Source organism: Mesocricetus auratus, unplaced genomic scaffold, assembly GCF_017639785.1.
Source record: "Mesocricetus auratus isolate SY011 unplaced genomic scaffold, BCM_Maur_2.0 Super-Scaffold_100007, whole genome shotgun sequence".
Taxonomy (NCBI): Eukaryota; Metazoa; Chordata; class Mammalia; order Rodentia; family Cricetidae; genus Mesocricetus; species Mesocricetus auratus.
This window is the reverse complement of record NW_024429191.1, coordinates 81,465,489-81,479,580: the sequence shown is the minus strand read 5'-3', so window position 1 is coordinate 81,479,580 and position 14,092 is coordinate 81,465,489. Positions and strand designations below refer to the sequence as shown.

At 41.7% G+C, this 14,092-nt stretch overlaps 1 protein-coding gene across 1 annotated transcript in view; it reads left to right on the top strand.

Annotated features, from left to right (window-relative positions):
• The window catches only part of Nsf (N-ethylmaleimide sensitive factor, vesicle fusing ATPase), a 134,959-nt gene that overhangs the window by 885 nt on the left and 119,982 nt on the right, over positions 1 to 14,092 (top strand). The window lies entirely within an intron of this gene.

Below are 14,092 nucleotides of genomic sequence, written 5' to 3'. Positions count from 1 at the left end.
TTACACTGGTGGAAAACCTGGGGACATTAACTGCGTCATTACGGACTAACGATGTGCTTGACGGATTCACCTGAATATTTGAATAAGTTTGCATACATGCATGCAAATATGCAAATGCCCTTTCTAAAGAGAATTGTAGGTCATGAGATTCTAAAGTCCCAAAGAGACCTTAGAGGTCGTCGGTCTAGTTCCATCTCTTTCTACTCCTTTTCTCAACCCCCCCCCCCTTTAATCTCAGGCTTGCCCTTTCAAATGTACTTTTGCCTCCTCAGGAGCCCCTCTCTTGAATCGTCACTTGTTTTGGAACATACTGGAGCTTCTCTTATCTTAAACAAACCCTCCCCCCTCTGTCCCCACACACGTCACCTTTACTCTTATTATTTTACAGCGGTGAATTCCGATGATTTTTCCTGTTTAATGTCTCCCACTTATTTGCCACCTGCTCCCTCCTTGGCCCACCACAGTCTGGCTGAAACCAGCCCCTAAAATTAATACACACTTTTCAATCCTTGTCATACTTGATGTCTCAGCTGTGTCTGACATGGTTAACCATTGCCCCTCCTCCCTCCTCTGGGGACAGGGTTTTTCTCTGTGTAACAACAGCTGTGGCTCTTCTGGAACTTGTTCTGTGGACCAGGCTGGCCTTGAACTCACAGAGATCCACCTGCCTCTGCCTCCTGAGTGCTGGGATTAAAGGCCTGTACCACCACTGCCTGGCCTGACCTTTGCCTCCTTAATGGGAGACACTCTTCCTTGGTTTCTGTGATGCCTTGCTACTGTTTTGACTCATCTCTCTTGCAGATTCATCTTTCTCCACCCTGTCATTCAATTCCCATGCTTTGTTTTATCTCCAGTAATCCCTTCTGAGTCAAAGCTACCACTGTGTGTATGCCTGGGGTTCTCAAGATTTCACCCATCCTCCACACAGCTGCCCTCTAAATTCCAAATTGATATGAAACTGCTTATTTGAATTCAAGAACAAGGCTGGACGCATACTTTTGAGCCCCACAGAGGCAGAGGCAGAAGCAGGAAGATCTCTAACAGTTTGAGGCCAGCCTGGTCCACATAGTGAGTTCCAGGACAGCCAGGGGTACACAGAGAGACACTGTCTCAAAAAACCAAAATGAATGAATGAATGAATAATTCAAGACCACTTGAATTCTTGCTCAAAAAGCCAGGATCTACCTACCTAGTACTTTTCTGTTTTTCTTTCATTGAATGACACCATCACCCATCCAGTGGAAGCCTGGTGGGTATGGTGTGTGCACATGCATCGTCAAAGGACAACATTGGATTAGGTTTTTGCCATCTACCCTGTTTGAGAAGGGTTTCTTTAGTTGTTCACCTCTGCTTATGCGAGGCTAGCTGGCTTTCCAGCTCCTGGAGAATCTGTCTACCCAGGATTATAGAAATGAGTCATCTGGCTTTACAGTGGTTCTGGGGATTTGAACTAAGGTCCTCACACTTGCAGGACAAGTGCTTTATCCACCCAGCTGTCTCCCCAACCCTGTTCTCTATACCTCTTGCCATGTCCCCTGCTCTGCTCTCTGTACAATTCATCATCGTCCCCCTACCCAAACACTAAGGATAATAAAAGTGATTTTTAAAGGCATTTAGTTAGGGCCCGGAAAATGTAGGCTCGGGCGTGTTGTTGCTTTAAACCATCCTCAGTACTGAAATCATCCACGCTGTCGCGGCAGCCTTTTCCCTGATCAGCTCACCAGCTGCACCTTCTTCTCCACCCCCTTTCCTCTCTCTGGTCTGGAGAGCTGCAGGAAGTTTCCAAGTAGTCTCCAACCCATTCGTTTTTGGGAGAAGATCAAATACTTAACCTTGAGGTTCTTTGTGGTTTTGCTACTGTTTCCCTCCACTCACTTTTACTGTCTGTGCTCAGCTTATATAAGCCTTTCAATTCCTTGAAGCTATAGTAGTTTCTCTTACCACAGGCCTTTGCTGGGCCCTTTCTTTTCTTTGTGATGTTCTGCCCCCAACCATTTACCTCCTACTCAGAGAACACTTGGGAAGCCTGTTCTGATCTCTAGCTGTAAATCAGGATACTTTGTTACATAGCCTTGAACCTGTATTCCTATCTTAGAGATTTATCTGTTTCTCAATGTAACTGTGTTAGTGAGGGTGTGTTGGCACATGTCTGTAATCCCAGTACCGGGGAGACAGAGGCAGGAGGATCACAGTATGTTTGAGGCCAGCCTGGTGTACATACTGAGCTATAGAATGTTGTGGAATATTACTTTAACTATGTAAAGATGTGTTATATTTGTTTATGCTGCATTTGTTTAACTATGTAAAATGTGTTACATTTATGCTGCATTTCGTTAAGGATGTAAAGATGTGTTGCTTTGTCTGCCTAAGGAACCAGTCAGTAGAGGGATGGGTGAAGCTGGCAGGCAGAAAGGATAAGTAAAAGGAGAAATCTAGGCTTAAGAAGTGGAGAGAACAAGGGAGAAAGAGAGGAAGACACCTGGGGTCAGGCAGCAGCCAGCCAGCCAGCCACTTGAGTAACACTTACAGAATGAAAGAAAGATAAAAGCCCTGAGGCAAAATATAGGTGAAGAGAAACAGGTTAAATTAATTATAAGAGCTAGCAAGAAAAAAGCCTAAACTAAGGCCAGACATTCATAATTAATAAGTCTCTATCATGATTTGAGGGCTGGTGGTTCAAGAAAGTCTGCTACAGTAGAATAAGACCCTGATTCAGAAATAAAGTATTAGTGTTATTATTTGCCTCCACTTCAATAAAGCAGAGGTCATGCTAGATATTTATTCATTACTATCTCTGTTTTATACACTTGCTTTTGTGTATCAGTTTAGTAGAGATTTAAAAAAAATCATCAAGTGCAATAAATTTAAGAAAATAAAGCTTAATTCCTTAAAGCACTATTTGATACATAGATTTATTTTTTCAGGTATTTAAGGTGTAGAGGTGAAAGTATGTTATTGTTTTTACATCTATTTACTTATGAGTGCGCATTTGTGCCATGGCACATGGGTAGAGCTCAGAGGACAACTTGCGGGAGTCAGTTCTCTCCTTCCATCACGCGGGCCCAACTTGAATTCAGGTTGTCGGGCTTAGTAGCAAATGCCTTTACTTGCTGAACTATGTCACCTATCTATAGGTATATTATTTTACTATAGAAAAATCCTAAATTGACAGAAGAGTAATACCTTGGTAATAATGCCCTACATTTGTAGTATCCAAACACTTGCTATAAGGCTGGTTGTTTTTTCTTTCTTTGTTTTTGAGATAGGGTCTCCCTATGTAGTTTAGGCTGGCCATGTAGAATGGGCTGACCTACTAACAGAGATTTGCCTGCCTCTGCCTCTGAATGCTGGGATAAAGGTTTGTGCCACAACACCAAGCCCTATAATGCATTCTCTAAACCCCCATACTCTGGGTTGCTGACATTAAACTTAATATAAGAAATGCAACATGATCTCATCAATGTAATTTCCATTTTGTCCTGAATGCCATGGTGAGGTTAAGCATTTTTCCTGTTGGTCAGTGGAGAGTTCCTCCATGCATTATCACTAGTAACACAATTATAAAAACCCAGAGAAAGATATTGGGGTTCAAGCTGAAGATCAGAAAAGCAAAGCAGCCGGCCACTACTTTTTACCCCTTCCTCAGGCTGAAAGGACTGTCCTGTCCTCATTGTGGCTGGAGAATAAATCTCTGAGACTGACTGCTGAATGTCCCACTCCTATTTTTTGTACCTCTCTAGAGCTGGGATTAAAGGTGTGGGATTCCCAAGTGCTGAGATCTCCTTTGTTTGATTTGTTTCATTTTTAGACTGGATCAATTTCGTGTAGCCCAGGGTGGCCTTGAACTAACAGATCTGTCTGACTGTTTCCTGGGTCCTGGGATTAAAGGTGTCTACTACCACTGCCCAGCTTCCATAACTAGCTGGTGGAATTAAAGGTGTGTATCACCACTGCCTGGCTCTATGCCTGTGGCTAGCTTTGCATTTTGATCTCAAGTGGCATTATTAAATCATACATAATATATCAACATTGTACAGCTTTTGTCCATTTTTTAGCTGGGATATTCATATTTTCCTATTTATATAATTTTTCCTTTTGAGGAAGGCAGGATTTGCTTTAGATTCAAATTATTAGTTGCAGATAGCTTCTAGATGCAAATAGCTTCTAGATGATTATTTTTTCATGTTGTTTACAAAGTCTCAGATTTAAATGTTATTGTTATATTTGCTATCTTTTGGCCCATATGGTTTGTAGTTTTGTGTGATCTTCAAGAAAGCTTACTCTACTTAGAAATCATAAAGATCTTATTTTGAAGTTTTATTTGCTTTGCTTCTTTTGATGGTTAATTCGTCTGGAACTTATTTTTGTGTTTGGTGTGAATTATGAAGTTAATTTTATCCTTCCATATTCAAGAACAGTTGTCCCGGTGTTTATTGCGGCAATCCTTTATCTCCACTGATTTGTGATGTTCTCTTTGTGGGGTCCGAGTCTGTGATTTATTATTTCATTATTACTCCTGCTGTCTGATGGAAGTGCACCTCTTCCTCATTTAAAAAATTTTTAAATTCCATTTATTTTTGTGTGCATGTGTGTGGTTGGACATGTGTCAACGGATATATATGTGAAGGTCAAAGGAAAAACTGAAGGAGTCTGTCCTCTCCTTTCACTGTGTGAGTCTTGGGGACCGAACTCTGACTTTTTCCTGTGGAACCGTCTTTCCTAGCCAGCCCTTCCTCATTTTTCCACATCTTACATTTTCAGCCCTTTCCACATCCCCTGCTTCTTCAGAAGAAAGTGTACACTCTGTATCTGTTCATTTTGACCTGCATTTTCCTCCTGTGTTTTACAAAGATAGACACAACGACTTTAATACAATTCAGCTAAATAATGCTTAAAACCTGTCCTTATGTTTAAATTTAAAAGTCAAGGCATTTTTAAAAGATATGAGTTGGATTAGTTCAGCAGCATTTATAATCAAGTTGTTGTTATTTCCTTAGCAGTCAAACAATTCAAAGACGACACAATAGCATAAGTATGCAGACTTTCTTTGTACTTCTCATCTTTACGTGACTTTTTTATTACTCTGAGACAGGGTTTCTCTGTGGAAATTCACCTGCCTCTGTCTCTGGAGTGCTGGGATTAAAGACGTATATGCCACCACTGCCCATCCACTCTGTTTTTGTTTTTGTGGTTTTTTTTTGAACCACTTTATTTTGTTTCTTTTTCTCTCCCAAGCCTACGAATTTTTTAAAAGATTTATTTGTTTATTACATATGCAGTATTCTGCCTACATGCCTGAAGAGAACACCAGATTGAATTGTAAATGGCTGTGAGCCACCATGTGGTTGCTGGGAATTGAACTCAGGACCCCTGGAAGAGCAGTCAGTGCTCTTAACCTCTGAGCCATCTCTCCAGCCCCTGCCTACATATATTTTTAAGCATACTGTAAACCTTTTAGAGGTTTTACTTTATCTGAATCTGACTTTACTGTAAATCTTTATGTTTTTCTGGCCACACGTCTTTTAGCTGCTAAGAGCCTTGGCTGTTTTAACTGCCATCTTTCCAAGATGGCGAGCTTAAGTTTACCACCAGCACTGGCCATGCAAGTCTCTGCTTGTCTCTAGCAAAACATAGCCCACCTGAGAAAATGTTGCTACCAAGAAGCCGTGCTTGTTCGTTTCTAAAATCCCTTTTTAAGTTTTTGTTAGATTCTTAAGTAGGAGTTCATGCCCCAAGTCCGGGCTGTCATATGTAACGTGTATTCTTCAGCCATTTTAGCCCCCAAATAACACACAAGACACTATATAAATTATGAAGCTGTTGGCCGTTTGCTATGGTTTCTTAATGGCTAGGTCCGACTTAATTATTAACTCATAATTACTAATACATATTTCTATAAGGACTTCTTTCTGAGGATGGCATCCTGACCCATCCTTTCTTCCCTGGGATCACATGGCAACGACTCTCTTCACTACATTTCCCAGAATCCCTCTCGACTCTTAGTCCCACCTATCTTGCTTCCCTATTGGCCAACAGTGCTTTATTTATATATACATAGAACGACTTCCCCCATCACCCAAACAAAGCCATATGAGACAAAAATTCTGCAAATACCATTGTGTTCATTTATTCTGACCATCTATTGTCCTATAGGGTCTACCCATAAGTATGGTTAATACACCCATGAGGCACCATTGGAAAGAAGTAAGTTTTCTTTTGCAAGTGGATGTCAATTGGAGATAGTATCTTGGTTAGGGATGGGAGCCTGTATCCACTCCCCTCTCTCATCACTGGGAACCCTGTCTGGTTTGAACCTGTGCAGGCTCTGTGCAGGCTGCCATAGTACCTATTTGTATGTATCAGTTTTTTTAATTCATTATTTTATGCATTTATGTTTTGTCTGCGTGTTTGTCTGTGTATGAATGTGTGCTTGAGGAGGCCAGAAGAGGGGATCAGATCCACTAGAACTGGAGTTATAGACAGTTGTGTACTGCCAGGTGCATGTTGACAATTGAAGTCAGACCCTCTGGAAGAGTGGCCAATGCTCTTAACTACTGAGCCATCTCTCTAGCCCCTTAGCATTGCATTTTTTAAAAGATTTACTTATTTATTATGTATACAGCGTTCTGCCTGCATGAATGCCTGCACACCAGAAGAGGGCACCAGATCTCATTCTAGATGGTTGTGAGCCACCATGTGGTTGCTGGGAATTGAACTCAGGACCTCTGAAAGAGCAGCCAGTGCTCTTACCCTCTGAGCCATCTCTCCAGCCCCAGCATTGCATTTTTAAATGAAGCTTATGTATCCCTGGTACAAGGATTGTTACAGGGTTTCTGCGGACCAGGGAAGTGGGAAGTGATGGAAAGCATTTAGGAGAACACAAAGGTCAGGAAAGGAGGTCTGGGCCAGCCAGGCTCCCAGTGGAGAATAATAAGGCAAAGGTTGTAATTGAAGAGAGAACGCCAGGAGACTTGACCTGTCTGCAAATTCAGAAAGTATGGAGTAGTGGAATGTATAGGCTCTTCCTCCACGCGGGGACTGAATGGCTGCTGTGAGGTGAGGCCAAGCTGGGCTACATAGCAAGACCCTCTTTCAAAACAAAAACAAGGGCAGTAATAGTAGTTAAAATAAATCAGTGATGTCATGTGGAAATTTTAACCACTAGAACTAAATATATGATGGAGTTGGGGTAGGCATAGACTCTTAAGTGTTTTATGATTTTTGTTCTATTCAGTAAGGAGTTAGAGCTACTTGAATGGCTTTTGGTTTAGTATGCATATTTCCAGGATAACTACTGAAATAATACAAATATGAATAACAATGGGAAAAATAAAAGAAAGTGAAAAATAAACAGGGAAAGTGCAATTAAGAGGAGCCAAGATGATAGACATGAAATGAGTAGGAGCAGTGGCAGGTGTGGTGGTACACTCCTGTAGTCCCAGCACTCAGGCACTGAGGCAGGAGGATGGGGAATTTGTGGCTAGTCTAGAATGTATAGCAAGACTCTGTGTCCAGTAATACTCAACCCCCCCAAAAAAACCAGAACAAATCATATTAGAACTAAATGCTTCATTCAGAGGAAAAGCTAGTCACTTTAGACCTTTAAAGAGTGTATGGTAACAACTCCCAAAGCCCAGAACCTATTTGCCTATTTATTTCTTTATTTAAACTTATTTATCAAATTTATTTAAGATGGATTTCACTATATAGCCCCGACTGGCCTCACACTTGAGCTTTGTAGAACAGGCTGGCTTTGAACTCACAGAGATTGGCCTTCCACTGCCTCCCAATGCTAGCATGAAAAGTATACACCCCCTATGCCAGCATGATCCCAGCCAACATTTTTAAGATAATCACTAAAAATACAGAAAGAAAGCAAAAAGATTGTTTTAAAAAAGTCTTATCAGATAATTTCTAAACAACAACAACAAAAAAAAAGGTAAAGTGACCACATAGACAGTGGACACTTTAAAACAGAAGAAATAGAACTTGGTCCCGCAACATTGAGTTCATTTATCCATAAAGTCGAAACAGTTCTAAGTGTGTGTGAGCCTAACAATTGACTCCATATGCAAAGGATAAAGGGATGGAGCTGAGCAGAGCAGGAGGACAGGGAAAACCAAGGGGACACAGGACAGGAAAGAGTTTTCTCACCCTTCGGGGTGTAATTTTAGATGTCCTATGCTTGAGAAAGCGCTTGAGTTCTTTGTAACAGCCATACGTGCAATTTGGGGGCATATGAAATTACACCTGAAAGGGTTGCTAAGAAACCTTTTCACATTTTTATTTTCTCTTTAGTAAGTGAAATCATGGGGTAGTTCCTAAGGTGCACCTCGTAGGACTTCAGTCGGGAAGGTGCAATTAAGAGAAATCAAAATGATAGACATGAAATGAGTAGGAGCAGTGGCAGGTGTGGTGGTACACTCCTGTAGTCCCAGAACTCAGGGACTGAGGCAGGAGGATGGGGAATTGTGAGGCTAGTTGTTTTGAGGTGAGAAGCCTCCTTTCCCGTCCTTTTCTTGAGCGCCTCCACCACACTCACCTACGCTTAAGTGAGTGCTGAAGCCTTTCCCAATAAACTCCAGCTCCACTGCACACTGTCTTGTCTCCGTTGTTTTCTGCTGCAAAGGAGGACTCCTGGCTTTTTCTGACTAGTAGTCTGTCAGAGAATCTGTCCTGGTTACTCCAGGTGGTGGGGTGGAGTCGACTCGAATCCAGCTGCTAACAACATAAAATGGTGACAGTGGGGGGGTTTCAGGCCTCTCTTAGTACTTGATGAAGAAACAAAACAAAACAGTCATATATGTAAACTGATAAAAAGCAAATTAAAAATGCAGTGTTTCTCCAGGCCCAGTGATGTAGTCCTGAAGGTTGCAGGAAGATTGCAAGCGTTCTTGAAGACCCACCTGGACTAGAGTTAGTTAAGACTCTGTTTCTCTGTTAACAGAGAAGAAAAGAGAGTGAGAAGAATATGCTGGTCCTAGCTTTTCAGCAACTGCCTGATCTCACTTCTAGTTTACTTGCCCTGTTCAATACAGTGCTCTGGACCTTGAATGTGCTGCTCAATACTCACCCCTTAGAAGACTGTTCAGTTAAGCCTTCTGAATCCGAGTCATGCACAAGTACTTTCCTGCTGTCAGATCCAGCAGCCATTGGTCATATGCAGAGCTTGAAATGTGGCCAGTTCAACTGAGAAACTGGATTTTTAAAAATAAATCTAACCCCCTCCCCCAATAATGGAGCTAAAACCCAGGCCTAACACATGCAAGGCAAGCACTCTACTGTGGAATAACAGTACCTGATCTTATTTTAAATGCTCAGAAAGAGTCTCTCTTTTTTTGTGGGGGGGTTCGAGACAAGGTTTCTCTGTGGCTTTGGAAGCTGTCCTGGAACTAGCTCTTGTAGATCTGCCTGCCTCTGCCTCCCGAGTGCTGGGACTAAAGGTGTACACCACCACCTGGCATTGGTTCCACTTTTCTAAAATGAACACACCCAAGGTAATCAATGCCCAATTTAAGAAAGATGTTCCCAGCATTCCACAGGGCCCCTGTCTTCCAGCTCTGTTCTCCCAGCAAAACAGCTGCCGCTTCATCACATCAGCCCGCCCACCTGCTCCTCACTGTATGCCGGTCCCTCTTCCCAGCCATCTGTATGCAATTTTGCCCTAAGTGTGTGTGGCCTCAGAATCCAGAGAAGGTGCTAGCATGTAGAGACAGAAGACTAGAGAAAAGGGGGTTTTCTATGTGGCCATGGGGAGCCATGCTGGATGTAGAACTTTTCCCCCTTTCTCAGAGAAACAATGATAAATAGATTGCAGGTCTTAGAAGACGTCCAATCTGATACTTCAGAAGACATACAGGCAACTGGTCAGGACAGAGGTTTCCCTACACCTCTCAAATGCCGGAAAGATCTTCCTAAGGTTGTTATGCCCTCACCTATGGGTTTCCCAGTATCTGTAACCGAAAAACCAGCAACGAAAAAGCACCCAAATGGTTTCGTTGCTTATCAATGGAAACCTATACAGATGAAGGACCTAAAGGGAATCAAGGAGGCCATTGTTTCGTATGGTCTTCATTCTCCCAATGTCAGGGAGCTCATAACCTCATGGGCCACTGCAAATAGAGTAACCCCAAGAGACTGGGCCCAATTAGCCTCAGCAGTGCTAGAAAATTCATGCCAAATTCAATGGAGAGCTTTATGGAGGCAAGAAGCGAAAGCCCTAAAGATTTAGGGATTAAAGAACAGTTATGAATCACCCCAAGACAAGATTCTTGGGGAGGGTTCTTTCGCTGACCCGCAGGTTCAGTCCGCATATGACGAGCACATGTTGTCTTTATGCTGTACAGCCACTTTGAATGCTTTGGATAAGGTTTGAGAATTCCACGCCCCCTCTCTCTACTATTGATATTATAGGATAGTTTACATCTGTTAGTGTTAGTTTTCAATTATTTTAGAGTTGGGACTGGAAGGAGATGTTCAGACTTGGGTGTTTCTTTCAGATAAGTTTAGGTTTAGATGGGATAGATGTTTGATAAATTTTGTTCATTGACACAAGTTAGTTTTGTTTTAAGTTTAAATATCCTTTTTAGACTAAAAGGGGAATTGTAGGGTGAAATTTGGTACTCTGCCATTAGCCATGTGGCATATTAGAGGCACATACAGATGAGGTAATAAAAGGGCGGTTTACCGCACTGCTAGCCACACCCACTTTAGGTGTGATTAAAGACGTATATGGACTAGGGCGGTGAACTACGTCACTAGCCAGGCCCACTTTTGGGCATGGCTAGGGGCATGTACGGAGGAAGGAATAAAAGACTGAGCAGCAGAGCCTCTCGCCCTCTTTTTGGCTTCCAGTTCGGCAGCTGAAAAGTACTCGGCTCATCTGGGTTGCTTGTTTTTCTCTTGTGAGTAATTTCTACAATAAATACATACCTCTCAATAAGCATGCCGTTTATCGTTGCAAAAAACTAGGGTCAGTTTGTTTTGATTTCTTTAGCAACTGTTGTAATAAACTTTGTTCATAGTAAGAACACCGTATTGTGGACTATAACCATAAAATGAACAGGCATTTTGCAGCTTGGAAAACACCTTCACAGATCTTTTCTTGTTAGATTCTCAGAGCAACCTTATGAGTTGGCACAGTCAAAATTTGGTTCACAAAACAAAACTCAGCCAACTACAATCCCCATAGCTGTATGTCACAGTGAAGGTTAAGAGCTTCTCCTAGGGATCAGGACTGAGACGAGGATGTCTCCTTTGGCCACTTCTGTTTAACACCATTGCAAGTTTTAGGGGGAGTCAATGTGCAAGGAAAGAAAGGAATAAAGGGCACCTGTTACCACCAATTTGTGGATGGCGTGGTGTTTCAGGTGTTCCTTTGTTGGTGTTGCTTGGGGTTGTACTGGGGATTGAATGCAGAGATTCAGTGCATGCTGGGTAAGTGCTCTACAATCAGGCTACATCTCCAGCCCCAGGTGACACTCCTAAAGAATTCGCCTATCAAAATAAATAAACAAATAAACACATAAATTAGAGCTAGTAACTAGGTTCAGCATAGCTGTACCACAGAACAGCAATATCCAGAAGTCAGCTATGTTTCTATACAATGGCAATGGGCAATCTAAAAGTGAAAATAAGGAAACGTTTCCCTGTACTAGCATCGGAAAGAATAAACTTAAGAACAGTTCAAAGACCTAACCATGATTCTTCCAAGGAAGATTAGATTTTAAAAGTGCATGCATGCTTTTAGATTAAGCAATGGTTTTTAAAGGTGTGATACAAAAAACATAAGCAATTAGGAAAAATAGGATTTTATCAAAATTGAAATTTTCATGTGTCAAAGGAGATGATTAAGAAAGTGAAGACAGGGCTGGAGAGATGGCTCAGTGGCTAAGAGCATTGGCTGCTCTTCCAGAGGTCCTTAGTTCAATTCCCAACACTCATATGGTGGCTCATAACTATCTATAATGGGATCTGATGCCATCTTCTATCATGCAGATGTACAGGAAGACAGAGTACTCACATACATAAATAAATAAATCTTAAAAAAAAAAAGAAAGTGAAGACCACCCCCAGAACGTGTTTTCCTGCTCATCCCAGGTGCAGCGGGTAGGAGTGAGTTCATTTCAGATTACTCATGGGTGCTTGCTGCTGTTATTCTAGTAAATGTTTCAGCATGTCTACAGGTAGCTTGTTCTTGGGGTTAATAGCCTGAACTGATGAGAACTCTACTCAGGCCATTTTTCTTGACCCTCAGAGTATAAATTGTCTGATGCTCTGAATAAAGTTGGCTATTGCATGAGACTTTAATCTATCTCATTGATTGACTCCATTCTCCCAAGTCCCACCACCCCTAGAATGGTAAACATATACTAATGATTAATTTCTATTTAATTGCAAGTAGTATTTCATTTTGTGGCTATGACATAATTGTTTACCCACTTATCCTTTTGAGGACTTTTGTGATGTTTACAGTTTTGTCTATTGTGACTACAGATGCTATGAACCTTTATGTGTAGTGTCTGTGTGGACATACTTTTCAGTTTCTTGGCCAAAGATATGGGGTTATATTTGCTAAACGACATAAGCTTTAGGAAACTGCTTTATACTATTGCTAGTATTTGATGTTGTTGGCCTCTGATATTCTTATTTTCTGGCATGGATTTCTGCTGAAAGACCAAAGTGAAAGCTTTTTAAAATATAAACTTACAAAGAATAATCTTAAGGACTTGGTAGGTGTCAAGAGGCTCACTCAGGTGCATAGCCTTCGTCTGGATTAGGGAATGTCAAGGATATTCCAAGAGACTTGAGAATAACTGACACACCATGCTCCCCACTCACATCTCATCATTTATAATGCCCCACATCTTCAGGATTTTAAAAAACAATTAAGTTACATTTATTTATGCTAGGGGATTTCAGGGTAGAGGGCACACACACACACACCAGCCCCCCACTCCCCCCCACAGTGAAATTGTAATTCTCAACTGTTAGTTTTTTTCAGGAGTGATTCGCCTAAGGAGAACTAACCAAGGGCTTGTCATCTGACCTGGCCCTGCAGCAGGTTTCTATATTTTGCTCTCCTCTTCGCTGTGGGAATATGAACATCTCTGGAGAAATGTAACCAAGGCCTGAGGTGCCAGAGGAAGAGATGTCATGTTTTAAAGGGTTATAGTCAGGGTAGGAGGGACTGTTTGGTGATGAGCCCTTTCTAGTCTGCTAGCACATTCTGTTTTTCTTTTCCTTTTTCTTTCGGGATAGGGTCTCTTGTAGGGCAGGCTGGACTTTGAGTCCTTGTGTAGCTGAGGGTTATCTTAAACTCCTGATTTTCCTGCCTCCACCTCTCTCGTGCTAAGATTACAAGAGAGTGTTACCACTCTCTGCCCCATACTGTACTTTTCTTTGCTTATTTTGCTGTACTGTTATTTGATTTAAAATTTACCCAAGTAATCCATTTTTTTCAGGGAACCTCTATACAGGAGCGTGCTATTTAAATTCTTAAACTTAAATACTGTCCAGAGAAATCTTGGTTAAGCCTCCCTCCCACCCACCGAACACACACACACACAGACACACACACACACACACACACACTTTTTTTCCTTTGAGAGAAGCAAATTCTCTGCAGTTTAAAGCTTCTGGAATAGCCAATGGTACAGTCACTTTCACCGCAGTTTCCTTTGGTCTGTTGACATTGCCACATTGCCATTCTTTCAAGTAGCCAGTGGTCTACAGTGGTTTGTAATGTTTGGTATTTATGATAGTTTTATATATCCTTAAACAGTCATGGGTCCCAGCAACTCAGTTTAATACCCATCACTGATTGTGTTTTCATGTTTAAAAGGCTATATGTCTGTGGTGGCCGGCTTTTATTATTGTTCCTTAGAGGCAAAGCCAGAGTTAGAAAAATCATGAAATTTTCCATTGGCATTTCTGTGGTAAGTAGACAGCTCCACTATTTATAGGGACTTACACTTTGTTAAGAATGAGATCCCCTGCTTGGCTTACCATAAACACAGATGCTTCTGGGTTCTAATAGGGAAGCCTTTCAGTTGTAGCATCTGTTTCAGTTGGCCAGCCGGATGATCTCCAC